Source organism: Corvus kubaryi, unplaced genomic scaffold, assembly GCF_017639235.1.
Source record: "Corvus kubaryi isolate FWS band 111438036 unplaced genomic scaffold, C.kubaryi_AGA036_p1.0 37357, whole genome shotgun sequence".
Classification (NCBI taxonomy): domain Eukaryota; kingdom Metazoa; phylum Chordata; class Aves; order Passeriformes; family Corvidae; genus Corvus; species Corvus kubaryi.
In genome coordinates, this window is record NW_024581117.1 from 6,783,603 (window position 1) to 6,807,149 (window position 23,547).

At 37.6% G+C, this 23,547-nt stretch overlaps 1 long non-coding RNA gene across 3 annotated transcripts in view; it reads right to left on the reverse strand.

The window, feature by feature from the left end:
• LOC121667220 overlaps positions 1-23,547 on the reverse strand; it is a 119,145-nt gene that overhangs the window by 2,507 nt on the left and 93,091 nt on the right. For all 3 annotated transcript variants that reach the window (XR_006016960.1, XR_006016958.1, XR_006016959.1), the window contains one exon: positions 15,256-15,349. This is a non-coding gene — a long non-coding RNA (uncharacterized LOC121667220). The remainder of the gene's footprint in view (positions 1-15,255; positions 15,350-23,547) is intronic.

Consider the following 23,547-nt stretch of genomic DNA (forward strand, 5'->3'; position numbering starts at 1 on the left):
GGGGGGAGGAACCCCAACACTTCACCCTTTTGTTTTAACTAAAAGAGATTTAAAACTTAGCATTGGAAACAACTGGATAAACATAACAAGAACAGTTTCAAAACAAAACAAGCCACCCTCCTGAGTCTCTAAATGTCCAAACAGATTTTTTCTCTGGAACATCTTAGGGTTGGCAGAACGGAGACAGGATTCTCTGAGGATGCTTTGTGGGGAAACTGAGGCAGGAGAGGGTTTCTTCCACATGTACCTGTTGGAACTCTAAACAACAACAGTTAATTTCTTCCCTCCTCTTTTTCATCCCCCCCTCAGCATCGGAGAGGAGTTGTGGGGAAAGGGAATTGTATAAGGAAGACATGGGGTGAAAAACAGATTAGGAATAAATTGGGGATGGGGTAAACTTAGGAAGAGTATAGGGTAAAAGGGGAAAGTAGGCTGCGGGTAGGGAAGTTGCTGGTATGGACATTGTTTACAATTTCGTGCATAACAGCTGCCTTTGACTGGAATACCTCCAGGCCCTGTTACATGGGCCACCTGTGGGCCTTTTATTCCTTACACAATATCAAATTGTACAACTTCTCCATCTCCTACACTTTGGAGGTATTTTTCAGGGTTATTCTTTTTAATGGCAGTTCTATGGATGAATAGATCTTCCCTTGTATCATCTCGTATTATAAATCCATAGCTGTTTTTGACATTGTACCATTTCACAATTCCTGTGATTTTCATTGCTAGAACTTCTCCTATTATGTGCTTCCGTGTTTGTCATGGCTGCCGGTCCTGTGCGGGCGCTGTTTCGCCAACTCCAATGTCTTGGCTGGGTCCCCGCGTTGCTGCTGCTCCGAGCCCTCCGAGCAGCGCTGCTTCGGTGCATGTCTGGGCTCTGCGTGCCCCCACGTTGCCATGGCCACTGGCCCTGCGCCCTGCAAGCGGTTCCGCTCCGCCAACTCTACTCTGCTTTGAGAGCGGCGCTGCTTTGGTTCAGTGCTGCACTGCGCAACTTCTTGTGTCACTATGGAAACCGCCGCTTTTCGCTCTACAAAGGTCTCCAAGCCGTGTGCTCAGAGCGGGTTTCCACGCTGACCCCTGCTTCCTGGCTGCTCGCAGGGGTCGCCTCTCTGCTGCACATGGCCCATGGCACCCACGGCGCCTGCGTTGTCGCTCCCTCACTTGCAGTTGTGCAGCAGGGGACCCCGAGATGGGGTCCGCAACAAGGCGCGGACTCCCAAGGGGGCTGAGCACATCCAGCACAGGCACCTCCGCTGGCACAGGTAGAGGAGACCCTGTGGCTACAGTCACATGCCCCTGGGATGGCTGCCGCACAATCTCAGCTATGTGATGATGGTCATCATCTGCCATAGAGGTAATGGGACTATGCACATGCTTCTCAAGAGCTTCATTAACTACAGGAAGTACACAGAGAAGTTCTATCATTACAGTATGTTTTGATTGAGCCATTACCTTATCCATTATCTCGGTCCAAAAACTGCAGACACTAATTTTAGGAGCACTAATGTCAAAAAGTAAGTCTCGAGAAACATAAGGGAAATTTTTGAAAAACCAATCAAAAAAATGTTCTAGATATCGCAGAGCAAGTTTCATGTTTTTCTGTGCCAGGATTTCTTTAATTTCTAGATACATTTCCTTCTGTGGATTAGACAGCTGCATTTCCCATGATTCTTTCATAGTCCAGAGAGAACAGCCAAACAGAAGGAAGAAGAGAAATCCAGAAAGTTTCTTTACTCACGAATGCTTGGGGATCTTCAAAATCTTGATTGTTTCACAGTTGCTGACTCCAGGGAATCGTTATACCCGCATTCTCTACCATTTGTTGCAGCAGGGATTTCTGCAACATGTATAGGACAGCAAGGCCCATGGAAAAAATTAGGGACTGATTCTTGATAGATGTTTTAGAGATCTTTATTCTCCAGCCACATGGCCGGCGTCCTGCTGAAGAACTCTAGCAATCACGGGACAAGCAGGGTCCTTCCCCCAGGCAGGGAAACACAAAACAACCAATGGGGAACGGGATTGACTAGGGAGTAAGGAAACCCCATGCCTCTACTCCAGGGTCCCCCTCCCCCCGGACCCCACGCCAGGGGGGAGGAATCCCAGCACAATCTGACCTTCCCCTGACACAAATTCATTCCATTTCCTCTTGTTCTATTCCTGCTCACCAGAGAGAGAAGATTGGCAGCTCCTCCTCTGCTGCACCCCTTGAGGAAGTTGTAGGCTGCAGTGGACTCAGCCTGCAGCCCTCTCTTCTCCAAGCTGAACCAGCCAAGTCACCTCAGCCACTCCTCTGAATTCTTGCCCTCGAGGCCTTTCTGTCTTGCTCATCCTCCTCTGATTACACCATTAGGATCTGACATCCTTCTTATACTGAGGTGCCTACAACCACACACAGGACTTGAGGTAGGGCTGCACCAGCACAGAGGAGTGTGGGACAGTCACCTCCCTTGCCAGGCCGGTGAAGCTGCGCCTGATACACCCAGGACACAACTGGCCCTCCTGGCTGCCAGGACACACAGTGCACTCATTTTCATCAACCCAAAACCCAGATCTCTTTCTGCAGTGTTGCCTCCAGACTCCCTCCCATCCCCCAGTTTGTCCATATAATCGAGATTACCCTTTCCCAGGCAGAGAATCCTGGGCTGGCTCGTGTTAAATTTCATTTGGTTGGTGACTGCCCAGCATTCTGGACTGTCCAGATCTCTCTGTAAAGCCTCTCTACCTTCTAGGGAGTCCATAGCTCCTCCTAGTTTAGCAGCATTGTAAAATTCAGTGACATTTCGTTCCAGGATCCAGCACATTTACAAAAACCTTTAAGAGCATTGGCCCTAAAATGGAACTCTGAAGAACCCAGCTGTTAACTGGTGACCAGCCTGATTTAACTTAGCTTACTATAACCCTTTGAGCCCAAAATATCCAAAAATTGCTCACCCAATGTATTATGGACTTGTCTAAATTTGTGCTGGACACTTTTTGCAGAATGATACTGTGAAAGACAGTAATAAAATGAAGACATTTTTGTGAACTGAACAGAACTGAAAGCCCAATCTTTTGCTTAACACAGAGTTTGAATTTCTTGTAATTCCCACACTGAGCATAAAAACATCTTCTGTTTACTCTCAGGAAGTATTGGTTTTCTCAGTATAATTGAGGTTTGTTGAATAGCAATTGTTGCCCCAGCTGGCACTGCCTTGAAACATAAGACATTGTTTTCTCTGCTCACTTTCTTCTTAGTGCAAGTTAATATATCTTGTTGTATGCACAGTAAAGAACACTAATACTCCTTTTATTCTAAGCTCACAAAGGCATACATTTTTTTAAAAGTTATCTAATTGTTTTGCAAAATTGTCTATTGTCAGCCCTGCAATGACCTGTCACCTGTATTGCTCTGCAGCTTCATGACACTGAAGCTGCAGTTGTTAAAAAGATCACTCTGGACAACACACACTTCTGAATTTTCCTCCTCCTCATTTTTAGAGCAACTGGATTTCTAGTGTTGAAAGTGAAACAACATTAACTTCAGGCCATCATAAACTTTGCATACTCCAAATGGGTAGAACACTACAGTTTTTCCCAAGATCAGATCCATTCTTTTGAGAGAAATGCAGTGTAGATAAATTGTGAATTAAGTTACATTGCATCCCTTCAGGTTTGGGACATCCATCCCTTGTGGTCTGAACTGTCTTACTCTGCATATAACTGCTAGCCTTTTGAATGCATGATATGTAAGCTCTTACGACAGTACTGTACATTCTAAACTCCAAGACAAAAGGATTTTTCCCCTTTAAGTTAAAAGGTACAATTCAAGCATGGTATTTAATGACAGACTGAAGTTTGTAATTCATTCCTTAAGGTAATGGAACCATATACACCCAGTCGAGCATATATTCTTTTAAGTTATGGCAAAATGCAATTACAGTTTAAAGGGAATATTTATGTACATTAGTTAGCAACATCATTGCAACTTAGTGCTCACACATCAACACTTAATTAGTGTAAGCATAAGTGACATAATTGCTACAAGGCATGTATTACCCATAATGTGAGGTAATTTCATGCGCTATGCACATTTTAAATATCTACTCTGTATTTTTCCAGCTTTGATTTTTAAATCAATAGGAGATGTTTGCATATAAAGTTACCTTAAACTATTTTGCATTTTATTTGAATGCAGGGTGTTGTCCAGCAATAGAGAAAAAAAAAGTTTCTTTCTCCTTAAGGAAAATCTAACCAACTTTCATTATTCAAACTTATAAGTTCAAAAATGCTGGATTTCAAAACAACAGAAATGTCTATGTGAACAGTATGTTAACTTTTCTATTAGATAAACATTATTCATGCTTTATCCACAGAATAGTCAGCCTTAATATGCTGACATTGTTCTTCTGTAGGCCTAACCATGCTTTTGTCCAGTCCCGCTCTTCAGCTCTTCACATGAATGGCCCTTGTTAGCTGATCAATGAAGCTGGCAAAAACAAAACTCAGTAGGTCCTGAAGAAACCCAGCTGTTATGGTAACTAGAAGAAACCAGTAAACTAATGAGTAGAGGGGGCATCTGGGATTACATTATGGATGTGTAAGGAAATATGTTCACATATACCAATAAAAATGCAGTCATTCATTCCCTGCTTTATTTTGTTTTCTATTTTATAAGAGGATTGTCTCTTGGATTTTATTTGCTGTTTGAGAAGGAATGACTCTACCAATACTCTATGGAACATGAAATGTATTTTGCATATTACTGCATCTTATGGAAAAAGAAAACTAACTTTATAATCTAAAGACAGGAAACAGAAAATGTATATGTCTTGCTTTGGAATAATTTGCAGAAGTTATATATGATCATATGGAGGTAAGAAGGAACCAAGCAGTTTTGGAAAGTTTAATATTTCCCTGTCATGTTACATAAAGGGCTAGAAATCTTCAATAGGATTCCTGCTTCCTGCCTAAACCTAATAACACATTCAGCAATTAGTGTTTAATAGTTCTGTTGAAAGGATAATCTAAACTTAAGACCATCCTTCCCTTCCATAACCTACAACTTATAAATAAGAACAGAGTTTAAATATCTGGAGGAAGTTAGGAACAGCTATGTTTCTCTATTGTTTTTTAGAAAGGGGGATGGGTACAGTTAGCAGAGTTGACAGAATTTTTTGTGTAAGCATTTCACTGTTACTCTTCATTAGTCAGTTAAAGCACTCTTAAAGCTGGAGAAAATTTTACCAGGAGAATATTTTCCTGATAGAAAGTGTTCTTTTTTATCATACAAAGTCTTGTACAATTATATATGATTGTTGAAAATTTCTAAAAAAAATAGATAAAAAATTAATTATTAGACTGAGGGGTAGCATTTCTTCTATGCTAGAACTGTCAGAACTTTTATTGCAAAAAGGCTTTTGTTACTGATTTTAGTTTTTGTTATTATAAACCAAATAAATATTTTAAAGCAAAGACAGAACTTAGCATTTTTCTTTGAAACTGTCCTTTTTTGAGGATAACTCAAAAATATTAGCATCATTGCAATTTGCAATAATCAAATCCACCTGCAAGCTTACTGAAAGAGTTTGTACTTATGGGATCAAGACCTTCAAATAGTTATTTTTTGTTTACATAAATATAGTTATTTAGTCCTTAACTTACCAAGAGACAAGCACCCAACATTATAAATTACTATTGTTTGAAAAAAGAATTATGAACATGTTTACCTTGGTAGAAATATTTTTTTTATTGCCATTGACATGAACCTTAACTTTTTGTACTTACTGAATGGATTAATCAAACAGTCCTCAAAATTAGGAAGATGTTGCATCTAGAAGCACCAGCTATCTGGGGATAATCCATTAACTTTTATAATAACTGACTTCTCTTACATCCTTTTTTGAAAACACCCACCACAAGTTGGACATGGAGAAAGCTTGATAGATCCTACAAGAAGGTGCAGCATAAAGTCCCTCCATATATTTACTGAACTCCACTAGGACAAGCTAAAGAATTGGGGTTTTTTCCCAAAGGATTTGTGCATTCCATTACACCCACGCTATACTAAGGTCCCAGTTTTCTCATGTTGGGAAAAGTGCAAGTTTGCAGCCCTTTATTTGCTGCATTACTTAAGTTCTTGCACCACCAGTAATCTCTACTAAAAATATTTTCTCAGATTTGTAATGTGTAATTTGTTATAAATTATAATTTATAATAATTATAAATACAGCAATTATTTTCTTTTCTTGGCCTACCAACACAAGTTATTGGTGGTCCTCTGATATGAGACATTTCCTAAACCTCTCAGTTGCCCTCTTCTGCACCCATTCCAGTTTGAGTACACCTCTCTGAGTACCCAGAATTGGATGTGGTAATTTCTACAGTAATTTCTACCAGTAATTTCTACAACAGTATCAGTACCACTTTTACTGAAAATATCTTGTTTGATATACCCTAAGTCAGATTAGCTGGCTTTACTGACATATCACATTAATGACTCATGCTTAACGTAAGATCAATAAGCATATCCAAATTCTTATCCTTCTATGTTGCATCCAATGCTGAACCCATCAATTTATAGCTTACTTTAATTTGAAAAGTATTTTATGGTTTATTTTAATCTGAAAAATACATTTATACAAATAAGACTCATAAGGTAGGTGAAAGATGAGACGTCAGCTTAGAATATGCATTGGTATTTGCCAGAAAGCTTATATATAGTCTTATATGAATATAAATATGTATATCCACATATTATTATGTATTTTCTAGTGTATAAAACTAGTCTTAGAGTTTATCATTATTCTTATTATTATTTATGTAATTAAATGCATCCTCCATGCAGCTCCTCTCTCTAACCTACCACGTATTCCTGTAAAATCAGATCTCCTGCTTGACAAGATAATATATTGCTGTCACCCCACTGAATATTAGTATAATTCTGATTTTAGTTTACTAAAATGACAAATGCAGCTACTTTATAGCTGCTTTGGACCATAAAACATTTTGAAAATTATTTTGCCACTGAATCAGTACTGAAGCAGATATGCGTGAAGATTTGGCATTTAATATGTGAGGTGGTTTTGCCCCTTTTCTGTTGTGGGAAATTTGGTTATAAATTTTTCATGACATAGTTCTTTTGTCTGTCAGCACCTTTTACTTTGGGAAAAAAGTCTTCTTGACAGCCACTTTGAGCCTGCTCCTCCAGAGTTTTTACTCATCGCAGTAAAAAAAGTTTAGGAATAATAAAATAAAATAAAGGTTGAAATTAAGAAAAAAATAAAGAGAATTTAATAAAATACTCCCTTCTTTGTTGTTTTTTAAAAGGTACTAGATATGTCATATCTGTCTTCACATAAAATGAAATGAGGAAATGTTTTATGGTTCAGGAAGAAATCAGAAGAAAATGTTTCTAGCTGCAGGCCAAAGGCTCCAGGATTGTCTGTGTTCCACATTGCATCCAGGCTTAAAAGCCTTTCCTTTGGAGGAATCAGACTGAGAAACAGCAAGGCCCTACCCCTTCACAGAATGATACCTGTGCTTAGTCTTATGAACAGTGAAAACTTGCACTCTTTTAAAAGCAGAACTTTTTGTGTTACAGATACTCTCGTACACAGAGATAGTCACAGGCCAAAAACACGCTTACACTTCAGGGTTAACTGATGTGTATTGCACTGCCACCATTGTCAAGAAAATTAATGTAATGCTAGCTTGTCCCTACACATATGCAACAGGTTTGCTGCAAGTAATTCTATAGTGAAAAGGGAGAAAGAAATATACAGTTCAGTTCTCTCGGCAAAAAAATGTAACTGCAGATACAGCTGTACAGAAGTATTCAGCTATACTGGTCTTTAGACTACGAGTAAGTTTCCTCAGAACATACTTCAAAAGATTCCGATTTCAGTGCTCACAGACCAAGAAAAAAGCAAGGTCATCTATTATCTTAGATGTAGGTGGGGGGACTTAAGTGAGCATACATTGCATTACATCTCTTAAAGGTGGACAGCACCTCATGAGAAAACAATGCTTGCCTTTTCCAGAGACTCCATAACAACTTCTTTTGTTTAATTTAGGGTGAATGGTTATTGACTGTTGTCTCTCAACAACTTGCCTGACTGCCATTCCAAGGAAGTGAGTACCTCCATCCTCCCGAGGACATCAAAACAAGGCAAACGTGACAGTCTGCGTACAAATCAATGCCACAGAGAAAGTTGCTCTCTTTCCTCCAGAGCAGTGCCATCAGCAATGCTGTCATATTTTGCAACCCAAAATATTCTAGTTTCAGAGTTAATTTGAGGAGAAAGATTTGTTTTCCAGGAAAAAAAAAAAAGAGATAAAAGAACAAAAAAAATCCCCCAACACTTTAATAACTTCCATTAGACAAGCCACAAATATAAAAAAACACACGAAACTCAAATCCAAAAGGACCCCTTTTTCAAATTCTGCATGTAGTTCACAGCTGGCAACAACTAGTCTTCTGCTTACTGTTTACAGAGTTCATTGCATGTATCCAATTTTCCCATTTTATGATCAGCAACTTTTTAAAAAAAAAAGTTACTTGCCAGCATGGCTATAGAACATAAATCACATAATATAAAACATAAATAAAACAGCAAAAAAATCTGTATATCCAATGTGTAAAGATAAAAGGAAATAGCTTTACACATTTCATTAGACCATTGAAGAGAAACCCAAATCCTTCTCCTCCTCAGAACTCAGACTTTAATCATTCTGCATGAAATTATTTGGTTGCGCAAGAAATGGGGATTTTCCTTTGTGAGTTACCTTCTGTTTTCATCATTCTTTTCCTGCAGTTCTTCCTTCAGAGTCCTTGAACAGTGCTTCCTGTCAGTCCTCCCTGTCATCATTCTGTGATCAGCCAAGTCTCTCAAAAATCACTTTCACTTTCTATAAAAATGAACTGTCTATATAATCTGTTGTTATTGAAAAATGTACATAAGGATAAAGAATTGCTGGGAAAACACCAGTGTTTTAGGTTATCTTCCTGCAACAAGCATAGCTGGAGAAAGAGATTGAATCACAAGTTACAGTAATTCTAAGCAATTCAGATCACCAGGCAAAATATAGTTAGCCCAACAACAATTGTGAATATTTCATTGGCTTCTGTAGTCTACAGTGATGGTCAACATGGATGATAAAATAAAACAAAACAAAATAAAATAAAATTAAATTAAATTAAATTAAATTAAATTAAATTAAAAAGCCAGGTATTAGAGCAATGAGGAACGTTTTTTCATGCTAATACCTCTTCCTCATTATATCCCACTGGCCATGGCCACTCAACAGTGAAGATGAGCAACAATGAAATTCCCAGTTTCATGGAAATTTCTGATAGTTTTGGTGGCCTGGTGGGTTCTGAAAAAATAGAACAAACACAATAAAATCTGAAGTTTCATTTGAAATGATGAAAAATATATTTTTTGGTGGATATATGATTTTTGTTGGACATTGTTTTATAACATCAACACATTCTGTTCTACCCTTGGAGCATTAACAAAACACATCTTTCAAAAAAGAAAAAAACAACTCAGTAAAAAATGCCAGATTTTGAGAGTTTTATTATTTTTGCATTGTAATAAAGACAAGAATTTTCCTTAAAATTTTATCCACAATTCCTTTAGCTAGTTATAGTTGCCATGCAGTTAGAGAAAAGTTTTTGTAACAAATTCTGTTACATCACTGAAAAGGGAATGATTCCTCTCTTTAGGAAGATGTTACAGGTCCCCTTCCCCTAAGTATTGATGACTGAGAGAGAGCGAGAAGAATGGTTCAGCTGCAGGATGGTGTTGGCTGCCTCCTCATTCTGAAAGGAGTATAAATAACTATGCTGAACTCTGCAATCTCAAGTTTAAAACCTATATATGAAAGAAACTCTCTCATCTTTCTCCTACTATATTCACTGCATACTTTATAAGACTGATGATAAACTTTCCCTTGTGATCTTGGATATCATCTTCCTATTACTGGATATAAGATTCTGGAATTCCTTCCTTGTGGAAAGGGAATGGAATTTTACATTAATTAGAAACCTATTTCTATCCATGTGGGTTCTCTTAGGTCTTTGTAGGTCACTTTTTCTTTTTGGTCAATAATACTGTAACATTAACATTTAGTATTTTAGAGTTTTAATTACCTTTTGCTGTCCTAGTCATTTCTTATCTCTGTTTCTAGGTGCCTGGAGAAAACGATCAGACTGCTTTCACATGTCCAAACTGGGATGTTTTCCAATTTGAGGATGAAGTTAGGGTAAGGAGAAGATAATTATTGCCTTCTCAAATTCAGCATTATGCAAGAGAGTTGTGTTTCTAACACAGACATTGATCTTTACTGGGTTTTTGTTAATATCAAAGGTATGCAGTGTGATTTCCTAAATGTAAGTAGTCTCAAACAGCTGCTGAACCCCAACAAATCACAATTGCATTTCAATAGCAATGATGACATCACCATAAATTACATGTGTTTAGCAATAAGAAAGCCATGAAATGCTTGCACATAGAAATTTCTTTTGAAGACATTATGATCATATGAAAAAAACAAAGACGTTAGTCATTCCCAATTATGGCAAATACATCCATGTTGTCATCTCGTTATGAACTGAATACCTATTAAATCTTTGGAGAATGGTATCTCTTCTGTACTCAGTCTGTCACTGTCTTACTAAACCCTTCATCTACATAGGAATAAATTCATATGCTGAAACAGAAAGTATGGCCGGCAATTAGCTGTAGCTTGTATTTTTATCACCACTGGAATAAGGAGCAATACCTTAGTGAAACCAACATTTCAGTAAGTAAGGCAAGCTAACTATTTCCACAGAAAATGCCTTGCATTTCTGGGATCGTCTTTGTTTTCCCTGCCTATACTCCAGGCAAGGATTAACACTCTGCCGGTCTAAATCCACAAACACAGCCAGACCCTCCCTCCCCAGCACAAAGCACCCCCAGTCACAGGTGAAAGAAAACTACAGAGGAAATTTTGTCTGTTCCAAGCCTACTCTATTCTCCCCCATCCCAGTTACTTCTGTAGGTAACTGTTAATGGCTCTAACAGGTCTTGCCGTGTGCATCTCTTTTCCATTTTGTCTTCAGAATTTGCAAGTAATACATATGTTAGTCTTTAACAACAATCTAAAAGTTTGATAAGTTGGACTGATACAGAAACTCAACAGATGAAAACTAATGGTCTTGCTAAAAAAGCAGATGCATTGAAAACAGAACAGATATTTGAAATGAGGGGATTTTTTTCTTTGCTTTTAGTTCTGTCACTAAAAGGCATTTGTATTCTGCTAGGCATAGCAAGCAACTCTGCAGTTACTACATGGAAATAAAAACCAGGACTTTAAAGACAAAAGTCTGACAAAAAGAAAAAGAAAATCATTCTTTCACAGTTCTGGTTTTAATTACTTTAGACTGTACTAATAGGGAAACAGGTGCTGTTCAGCAGTTGTAGCGCTTATAAAATTGCAGCAAATCACGCCTGTTTCTAGATCTCCCCAGTTTACATTTTTGGGAGGATACATTCCAAAAACACAGTGCCTTACAACACCATTCACCACCAGCACACCTTTCGTTTTAGTAAAGAAAGCATTAGATTGAAAAATTTCTACCCCTTAAGTGAAATGGAAGCTGCATCTTTAAATTATAAAAAAGTTTGCTTGTTCCTCATGTGGGTTGAGGTTTTTTATGGATTACTCAGGCCGGCATGATATGTCTAAGTGAGAAACTTAGAAGGGAGACAATGGGGGAAAGCTTGTTAGTGAACTGAGTTCTCTGGAGTAAAAATAATTTCTCCTCCTTCAATTTTCCCGGTGCTCTGGCATGTTTATTTTCCATAATTTTTGTCACAAGGCTTCAAATAAATCACTAGATTTATCAGATGCCTTTCTTGTCAGGCTTTTTTTATAAAATTAAACATATTCAGTGCTGCTTGCAAGGTTCTCCCCTCCACAAGACACAAGCCCTTGTGCACATACACACAACAGTTATCTTGCTACTAGACAGAGATAAATTCCTCACCACTGTGATCATCAGACACTAAGCCAAATTCATCTTCTTTTCTTTCCTTTTTTTTACCCCACTCTGTTATTCATAGAGACCACAGGTGAACCAGGAGAAAATTATTACAGTGTGATGACTGCTGAAATGACAGAAGGTAAAGAAGATGGATTATCACGGTGCTGACATGATTTGTATGGATTTCCAGAATTAAGCTGTTCACTTAAAGTGACCGTCTTCTTTGCACCCACGATATTGCAGCTGCCCTAGTAATAACCTTCATCTGCACTTGTGAGCCAAGTGAGCAGAGCACGTTTCCCATTACCTGTCAAGCGAGTATGTAGAGTTCTTCTGGCCCCGCAGTAATAGCAGGGCTGCTGGTGAACAGAGTAATAAACACCTACTGAGAGGGATGTAGCGTGAAAAGATCTCATCACCTGCCATTAGCACGCTGATGAATAATGCAGCATTTTCGGTGGCAGATGTCAGGGGTGGGAGGAAGAATCACTTCTGTAAATGCTCTGGTGAGCACTTCAGCACAAAGTGAGAGGTGATAGCAACAGATGCATGTGACAAAATTACACTTGCTATTGTGTTTTAAAAGAAATGGGAACATTTACTTCACAAATAGCTGGCAGGCTTTCTCTCTCTCTCCCTTCCCATTCCCCCCCCCTCCCCCTTCTACCTTTTTGTTCCCTCAGAGTCAAAAGATGCTGCAAACTATCAAATTCACATATTGCTAAGCGTTTACAGCTCCTAACTCAACCACTGTGTAAGGGACAGTGGGGCTTGGCAGTCCAGCCAGTTAAGCACTTTTTCCTGTAGACCCAAGCTGGCAAATAATTTGAATAGGTAAGATTAGAAATAATAATAATAATAATAATAAATCTTTTTTCTATTTAAATTCCCTTCCCACTGTACATTTCAATTCTCTCTTTCAAGAAAACCTACAAGCCACTGTAGAAATGGCAGTGCCAAGTGAAGTGACAGTTCCTGGACTTCATGCAGTTAAATCCCTCAGAGGCTCTGGCAACAGTAAAAAAGGTCTCGCTAATGTTAACGTTATCAAGAAACTTCCTGTTTACTCGTCCTGTTCCACACACCCCTTTTGCTGCTGTAAATAAGGCAAAGAAGTGACATAGCAGTAGCACAACAGGTTCCTGGATGTGATTTTAAGCATGGCAATCCTTCTCAGGTAATCCAAATCACTGCAGGTACTGCTAATTGTTGACAATTTTTTTTCACTTGAGAGAAATCACACACCCAGACCAAGTCCTTGTTAATGTCAAAAGGTTTGGCATGATGGGATAGTAAAGGACTTCCAAGCTGCCACAACGACTTAATTCCCTGTACCTACAAGCACAGGTCTCAGAGAGCAGTTGAATTTTACTTAAGTTTAATGTCATTGCTTTCTTGCAGAGAGAGTTTCTCAGTGCTAGATATGAATGAGGCTCAAAATCTGTCATATCTGACACCTACATATACTGGGGGGAAAAAGTATGAATGCATAACCAATAATAATATTATATGACTGAAATATTATTCTTGGCACATGCTATCATCTTGTCTGGCTAATCACAGATTCCAATGATTTAAAGCAACCGGTCCCAAACCAGAAATGTTTTCTGATTATCTTCAGACTTCTTTTTTCAGTGGTGTTTTGAGCCAAAGAGCTCTTTTTGGTCAGTTGCTGCCACTTGACACAGTAGCTTACTAACATCAAAGGTCCTGGGTAACAGGATGCCACAAATGGTGAGATTTTAATACAGAAAAGACCTGAGCTCCTGAACACCTGCACTCAGTGAGAGCTGGATACACAACCATCATCATATGTTTGATGCCTGAAGGACAGCTGAGAAGAAAAAGGAAGAACTGTTGGCTCTACCAGAGGACGGCAATGCTTAAAAACGTTATTGTAACAGGTGAGTCACAGGATGGCATAGAAGTTGTCATTGCTCAGAAGAGCCTTGTTCTTACTCAGGTGCACTGCACAAGCCACAAAAGTTGTGTCAGGAGTCCTTGTTTCTGCCCCTCTGCAAGCTATGCACACATTTATATTCTCATCATTTTCCGATTGGTTACTGAAAGGCTAGGAAAGGCAGTAGCCTTTCCTAGTAACTATATAAGTTGGGCATTAAAGAGCTCTGAAGGGGTGAAAAAAAAGTCTCCATTGTTAAGCAGGATCCTGGAAAACATATTGCAGGACAGAATCTGTCTTCTGGTCATCGTTTTGGCTGTGGTTGTTACTGCCTGAGTTCTTCTACCACTGCCTGTCCATACACATTTCAAAGGTCAGTGCTCTCCTGTTTGCCAGAGCTGTTCCAGAAAGAGACAGTGAGACTTAGACAAGGATGCAACACTTCGGCAAAACAAAAGCTGTGAGATGAGCAATGCAATGGGGAACTTTCCTTCAAATGATAAAAATGCCATTATTAGAAGCAGAGTAGAGAGCGCATATATCCCAAAAGAAAGAGAGAATGTTCTTTAAGAAGAAAGGCATATAATCAACATGAAGCAGGTATAATCAAGACAAGGAAAATACTCATAAAAATCCCATATCAACACAGTTCTTATTAGCAGAGGGTTACTTTGAACTGTGATTTAAATACTGGGTAGAATTGAGAGGAATAGAGAGATGGTTACAAATAAATCTGGCACACTGGAGCTGTGCCTGCTAACACAGAATCTTTCAAAGGGTGGCTACAAATAACACCAGTTTCTTCTGGGGGAGAATCATGAATAATCTAGAAAAAAAGATCACCACCTCTTCACCCTCACCACCCAGTCTATTTATCTGTAAAATTTATGCCAAACCCAAGAAGAGAACCCACTTTGGTTTGTTTGGTATTTCTCTTAGCAGTAAGTCAGATTATATGGAAGGAGTTTTATACACGATATGCTTGTAACTGATGTGGATAGTAAGTGAAAGTTACAGGAATGAAAAGACATCTCTCTTCAAGGTTTAGGTTTGAGTCCCCTGCAGATAATCCTTGAATTCGATAAGATTTTGCTTTTCAAACTTGAAGTGAAAAAGGAATATGATAAATTGGAAAACAAATGCTACAGTAAAAAGAAAAGTAGTGGTTTCATATGGTCTCTTTTTCGATAGGGGATCAGCTTGCAATTCTTTAAAAATAGAGGTTTTGCTGTTTCGGTAATTATATACCTGCCTGGAAACCTGCTGTATTAAAATATTGCTCTTTTTTTTGCTGATAATTTCATAGATTTTTAAGAAAAAGATATACCTCACCTACCTTCTAAACTTGTAACTCTTCATTATTACACTTCTAGTTTGGTAAACTTCCCAAGAGGTGGTGTTCACAGAAGTTTTGTAAATATCACAAGAATCTAGAAAAAAATACATTAAAAGCTAAAAAAGTTTTGATAAAAAGCAACATTTGCCATGTGTTTTGTGCCCTACTATTATTCCCACCAATATGTAAGTCTAAAAAGGGCCACCTATTATTGTAGTGATGTATGTAAAAAAATCTCAAGTTGCCTGTAATAATCTCCATTATGTATAATGACCATTTTCATAATAGTCTTTAGAAGAGGTAATGGCCCCGCTGAATGGTTATTACCTGTCTGTTCATGCTGGAAGCAAGATGCAGAAGCCAAAGGGGACAGTGAAATGGTCCTTATAGAACAGTCTGAAGGAATAAGAAATATTTAACAGAATGCAAGAAACAGACAAGCAAGAACCTTTGCTTGTAAAACTGCCTGCAACAGTGCAGTAAACTATTGTGAATTTTCTGAAATAATAGAGGTATAAAATAGTAATTAATAATAATAATAATAATTAAAGGCAAGCTATCACTGTGAGAGCTATTTTAATTTTAAGAGTCACAAACACTGTGAGAAGATAAAAGATCACCTGAATGCTAAATATAGTTTGGTTCATTATAGAATGTTAAATATTCTTGTACTTCAATTCTATACCATGCCATAGGAGCAATATCACTTTAGTCCAGAGAGGCCTCTGCACAAATCAAGGGTCAAAAGTGTTTACATCTTCCACACAACTACTGCAAAAATGTCCCTATATACAAAAATATGGGGTTATAAAAGCAGCAAATAAGTCATGTCAGAGCTGTAAGGACTCAAACGGGCTTTTAAAACAGACAGAATTGTCTTGTAAATGAAGCCTGAGCACAGACAATCCACTGTCACAAAAACATCAGGACATCAACAATTTATCTCATCTCTGCCCAGGCTAGATGATCAGCTCTAGAAGCTGGCTCTTACTATTTTAATGGATATGAATTAAGTCCTTCCAAGCAGAGATTGCCTTTAAAAACTGCACAGTGTTAAATAAAATTTGGCCCTGATTTCAGTTGTGATCTGTGGGATTTACTACAAAATAAAGATGCTTGTAACAAATAAATACTGAATTATGAAATTATTAAATATTATTCTGGCCTCATGCTTAGAAGTATGCTGGGATATTATTTCACTCAGTAAGATTGGGTTAAGACTGTGGAACTAAAAACAAAGATCCTGTCTTTGAAACTAAAGGAAACAATTGAGAGAATCTCAGTTTAACAGAAAGAAAGGTAAAGTCTTGGTTCAGAATACAGGCCACCATGAATTCTGCATGGTTTATTCCATATAGACTGAATGATACTGCTGAACCATGGTATTTCAGGAACACAACACAAGGATGTGTTTTGCATCTTTATGTGTATTACATTTTTCCTAAAACTCACCCTGTTTTCATCCCTCAGATGCTCTGCATGTAAGAGCATTCAGAAAGAGAGATCTCAGCAAAATCTGTGATTATTTGAAATAAGTACTGCCTTTAGCAGAGATTTGTTTTGTCAGCAGCCTATTGGGTTCAGGAAAACCCAGAAGTCCCAGTAAGAAAGCTCACACACCATTAACGTTTATTGCTTTCTTCTCCAGGCTGATCAGGAAGGGATGAAGGAATGCCAGCTGCTTGCACTCGTCTGGTGTCTTGTTGTACTTGTGCTCTGAATGGGGACATTCCATTGCTCAAGAAAAAAGAGTTACTAGAGCAGACCAGTAGGTACTGGAAATCCTGGATCCAGCTCTCCATTCTGGATTGGCTCATATTGTGACTTGAACTGAGAGGTTTGGTCTGTAGGGATAGGGATGATATCTCCTGCCTTGCTCTTCTTCTCCATTATTACAATAACTTGCTATCACTAGCAAAAGAGGGAAAATTACAATCAAGATTTAACATGTAACAGACATTTCATTTACTATTACAGACAATAGCATAGAGTTGTTCCCTCCATCCTCTCCTCCCATTTTGACTCCTTTTCTGGTCTTAAATTGGATTCCAAAGGTCATCTCTCACTTTTAAAATAATTTCCCTCACTGCAGTTCTACAACATACTCATCTTAGATAGAGTATTTCTTCTTTCTTGCTATCTGTGTGAAAGAACTTTTTCAGTCTTGTCTCTTTACTTGAGCAGTTTACCCTTTGCTGAGAAGTCCATAAACATTGAATGGATCTAAAAAAGTGATTCAGGACATCTTAAAATGCTGATTAATTGAAGAGGTTTGAACTCACATATTCTACAAACACAGTTGAAACCCTGTGTCATGAGGGGGTGTATGAGGGAATAACAATGATAAAAAGAAAAATAACAAAATAATAACTTTTACCCTGTAAGGCAGTCCAGAATAAGAAATTGCTTTAAAGAGAATACCACACTTATTGTCAGAAAGAGGAAACAGCATGCACCAGCATGAGAAAAGAGGACTACCCTGATGTTTCTTAAATTTGCACTTGCTGGTCATTTAACTTGAATTTGAGCTTAGAGATTATGCTACTGGTTCTCAGTAAGACACAAAAAAAAAATGTCTAAGTAGTGTCTGAAATCACTAACACTTAAGAACACTGGTAAACTACACACAATTGCAACACAAGAAAATGAAAATGTGAAAAACCAGTTTGAAATTGTACAGCCTTGGACATAATTAATGCCACTAAATAGAAAATGTATTCCCTGTTACTAGCACCACAAGTCAAAAAATATTTTTCTCTCAGAAAAAATTACAAGGAAATAAAGAGGGAAGATCCAATGTGGAACAGCCCTAATAAGTTCCTGGCAGTTTGCATCTCATCTGGAAAAAGGTTTCTACAAAAGTAATAGACATGGTTTCAGGACAAAATGCAATACTATATAGAATACAATTACAGAAAACTGCCTTTCATTTGCTTCCTTGTCACTACAGTTAGTGAACTGCTCAGGCTTTTTCTAATTAAATTAGGCTATATATGACTTACATATGAAAATTCAATTATATTTATCTTACGGATGATGGGGTTTGGCTTGTATCTAAATTTTCTTAATTTCTCTAAAACCTTTGCCTTAATATTATCCTCCAGCATTTAATGCTACTGGGAAATTAGGTATTTCCTCCCCAAAAAAATTCTTCTATCATTTATAAATATGAAAATTATTTGTCCATAATTCAATTTTTCTTTTGATGTTAATAATCAAGCCATCTCAGATATCCCATCAAATGGAAGCATTCTTGTGGAGAATACAAAACCTTTACAAATGCCCTTTCAAACTTTCATCTAATCTGAAAGAAAAACAAATCTGTGATCATTTCAAAAAGATAAGGTTATAAGAATGCTCATAGATAAAAATAAATAAATAAATAGCCAGATTACTTCTACATTATGGAAGGAAGAGTGAAAATAAAATTATTTTAAACTCCTTTTGGTGCATCAAAGCTGAAGACAGAAATGTTAAAAATTTTGCTTGGAAATTTTATTTCCCAAATAGACTACACTGGATTCCTTTTGTTACTCTTTAATGACAGTTTTTCTTTTAAAAATCACAGACAAAAGAAGTATTTTTATATTAGATTTTGCTTTTTTTTTTCCTTTTTTGAAATAATTCTTTTCAGAAAAACGAAGATGTTTCAACATCTCCTGCGCATACAGTTTCTGAGCTGATGTTCCCAAGTACTTTGTAGGCTCAGGTTCATATCCTTGCCACAGACCTTGTTGGGCAGGTTGTACTTAGCTTCATGGTTCAGCCATTTGTAACACTGAGATAGAAGTGCTCTGCTGTTCCACAGATTTCTCAACCCTGCAGAACTGCAGTGCCCTCCTATGCTAACAGCAGCAGCCAGACACCTGCCACCTGCAAGGTGTTTCAAGATGCTCAAGGTTTCCTAGTTACCTATGCAGCATAGGAATTTCTTAGCCTGCTGTGCTAGAGAGGAAGCCAGCTGTGTACCTCTCATTTCCCTGGGAAGGGAAAATGGGGTACAGTAAGGCTGGGTGACCACACATGCTGCACCATAAGATCTACATAGCACAGGTTCACCTTTCTTGCTCTGCTGGCTTCATCCATAGACCGTTACATGCACCAGAGCCAAGGCATAATTAGGAGGCAGCATCGCGATGGTTGGGGAACTCTGGACTTTTCACAGTCTATATTTTTCACAGCTGAAGACAACAGATTAATATCAGTCAGCAGAGAGCTGAATGTTCCAGAAATACATTTGTTTCAAACACTTAGTATATGAGTCATACTCAAGCTGACAGGATGGCCTGCTCCAAGATCTGTCCCTCTACTCTTGCCACTCCTTGCTATTTACATATTTTCCCATTTATGGAACCATTCTGTTAACCATCTTTGAGGTATGTTCATGATGAACAAATATTCAAACCACATAATCATGGAATGGTTGAGATTGGAAGGGATCTCTGGATGTCAACTGGATCACCAGCTTGCTCCAACAGGACTGCTTGGTCTTGGATATTTTTGTCCATGGGCAATTGCCCAGGACTATGTGCAGAGGACTTTTGAATAACTTCAAATAAATGGGTACCAAAATGCGTAGACTTTATAGTACATACTTGCAGAACATTGGGGTTCTGAAGGACACAGGGAGGAATAACATGATTTCTTTTATATGGCTTTAACACTGTATGTGTCTGTCAGTGCATGGAAAAGGTACTGATGAATTGTAAAAAATGTAAGGTTCCTAAGCAGTTAATGAAGCAATCAAACTACCTTCTCTGGAAAATTTAAAAACAGCTAAGAGAATGGTGTGGTCTCTGTCAATTTTGCCTAGAACAGAGGACATGTAGCACCCACAAATGAATCAGGCTCCTAGGTGAAGAAGAGTAGTAAAGGAAAGGAGGCAAAACAGTAAACTATCAGCACACAGAATAGGCCTTCTTGGCCTAAATAGATATATTTGAACATATTTTATGACAAATTTATCCATTTCAGATTAAAATTAAAAATTAAAATAATGTAATCATAATTCATTGTAATTCATATAAATTTTAAATTATATCTGAAGTGCATAATGAGTAGAAGAAAAAAACGTTAATAAAGTCAGAGACTATAGTGTAGAGTCAAGCTTGATTCTTACCAATAGGTGTCAAAAGTTTATTCCATGAAAAAGGCATTATCTGTTCTCTCATTTGGTCAAATACATTCATTTCAGACCTTGATAAAAAGATTTTAAACTCTTACTGAAATGAGAAAACAAGTAATAACAAAAAAACTACAAAATTATAGTTCTGTGTTCAATAATATCATTCTTATTTTCCCTTTCCTTTTCTCTCGCTTTTTAAATCCCAGCTCATACAAGCTTTTTGATTCAGCCTGATCAATATAATACATGAGCTTTTCTTTTGTCTACTTTTTTGGCAGCAACAAAGAATTATTGTAATGAAATAATTTCTGGCTGGCATGGTGCCCAGGAAACTTGTGGAACCTTTGTGACTGGTTTACGTTCATTCTTCACAACAGCCATTTGAGTACAAAGCTCTGGGATGATAATTTATTTCTCCTGCAGTTTTATGATATTTCAGTGGCCTGAAATATCCTACTTGATGGCTACTTGCATCATTACGAGTCTGCCATAAATGATGCAAATTGCCATAAAACATGAGGAAAGCCCTACATCACATCTTTATCGAGATTTGTCACTGATGACATTTGGGTTTGTTCAAGATAATTCTATTCATTTAGTTGCAGAAAAAACACCCTCCTCTTATCAGGCATTTCTAGACAAGACATTTGGGGTTTCTGCTGTCTATTAAATGGGACAAAGAAGCAGAATTTTTTTACAGTGCACTAAGCACCAGCTCAGGAGTAAAAAAAATCCACATGGATTCTGATGTTACATTCTACCAGCTAAAGAGAACCACCTACAGGTTTTTGGGGCTTTTTTCTGTTGCTGTGGAGTTCCCACTACAGCCAGATTAACAACCTTAATCCCTATTCCTATTACTATTACTACACCTTTAGGAAAGGGACTTGCCTCTGTCTAAATCTTGCTACAGATTGTCTGTCTCATTTACTGCCTGTCAGAATTTGAAATATCAAGCATATGAGAAGCTTTTAATGAAAATACAGAAAAGTTGTAAACGATAACTGCATTTCTGTTCGGTGATATGGTGTCTGTGAGAAAAGACAGTCTGTCCCATAGATGTAGGGGCTTGCCTGTCTTACCAGCTGTCACATTTATGGAGGGCAAAGTTTATGCTCATTTTTGTTTTCATGAAACTCTCTTGGTAATTATTTTCATACTAACAATAACTAACTCTGTTAATAACAATTGATTTGGCTTAGTGTACCCAATCTCTAATATCATGTTCAGATTTAATGCAACAGTTGGTCCAATATGAATGCAGTTACCTGAGAGCATCCCTGGCAAAACTGAGAGCAAAACTGGAACATGGGTAGCAAGTACAGCACCAGTAACATTACCACACCTTACAAGGAGAAATGCTAATCAGCACATAGCACAAATATTCTGATTTACAACAGGAAAGTTACACAACCTTGTAATGACACTTTCATCTAAACTGAATACTATCCATATCAGTAGAGCTCTGACATTCTGAGCTACATGCACTGGTATGAACCAGCAATAACTTCCTTGAAATCAACAGGATAGTCCAGGGTTTATGACAGTATAGAGGAGATAAGGATCTGTTCCAATATTTTGGCAGAAGCCCTCTGAAACCATGCCTGGACATCCAAAACAAATCTCAGGAAAAGATACAAAATTGAAAACTTGTTCCGATTCTCAAGTGTATGTAGTTGTTTTAGGGTGTCCAAATAATTTACTAGCTTTCTTATTTTATCTTCAGACATAAAAATAGTTTGGGCACATTTACAAGATTAATTTACTGCAGTTTAACATCATTTTCAAAACTGCCTGTAAATTGTCTGCAGTCTGAACAACTTTGCCAATTCAGTTATGGTGGTGTAATTAAAGTAGTATCCAATGAAACAGTTATTCAATGAAAGAAAGGTAACTGAGCTAATAATGATTATCAGAAAGTAAGTCTGTCTAGATATCTCAACAGTGATTCTCTCTGTTCTTTGCCTGATAATACCCTACTGTGGGATTGCAGTAGACCACCTTAGCATATTTCTTCTTCACTTTTCATAGTGTTCTTGACATCCCATAGAGGAGTAGTGATGTTCAGTTCTGTAAGTTGCTGACTAATTTGCCGAAACATCTAATTCTGTGCATCATCATCCCTACTCATTGTACTGATTTGAGCTGTATTTTGTTAAAATCCCTGACTGCTAAACCAATGTTAGCTTCACAGTGAATGCAAGAAATTTGTTGTTTGCAAAGAAATATGATGCTTGCCTTTAAGCCTGCAGGCCAAGTCATCATGAAACATAATAATAGTAGCAGAATAAACAGCAAAATCATGACCCATCACCAGCCTGACAGAGAGAATCAGAGACCTCCCATTTCCCAACAGAAAACTCATTCAATAATCCTTAAAGAACAAAAATCAGCAGTTGGATCCTTGCATCTTGTGTATAAAAATCCACCAGCACATACATAGGTTGTAAAATGCTGATTACAGATTTGTAATCCTTCATTAAGTTTAATCTCCTTGAACATCAGCTGTACTGAATTAATTCTGTTTAGTAAGTAATTACCAGGAAGAAACACTGTGTTTTCAATCCTTCTTCCTACAAATATCAGATGGCATATCCAGAAAGCATTTCAGTGAGGGAACCCAGGTGAACTGCTGAAAGCAATGGCCTTCATTTTATTATTGTGAACACCAAATAATGTAAATGTAGCAGTGAGTAGGAGTCTTCGCATTTCTTAAATATTCTGGGACAAACATAATCAGAACCAAGAGAGACAGACACAATTCCTTCTTGCTCTTCAAATATTTTATTTCAAAATACCTTTAGCATTGACAATAATATTCAAGGAAATGTAGCGAAGGAAATATTTTTGTCAGTAGCAGTAATAGAAACAGGAACGTGCTGAAATGTTGTCCTACACTGTAGCTCTGAGATGTATGCTAACTTCGTTTATGTATCCTGTTTCTATTTCATAGCTTCTTCAGGACAGAACTGCCCGCAAAGCAGCCTTGTGAAATTAGGAAAAAGCTCCAGTCAGCATCAGCCCTTCTGAAGGCTTAGCAAAGATACCCAGGTAGAGAGTCATACTCAGAAAGTGTAAAAGTTTCCCATTTGGACCACGAACTTTGTCCTTGGAACAAATTAAAAAAAAAAAAAAAAAACCCAAAAAAAAAAAAAAAAAAAAAAAAA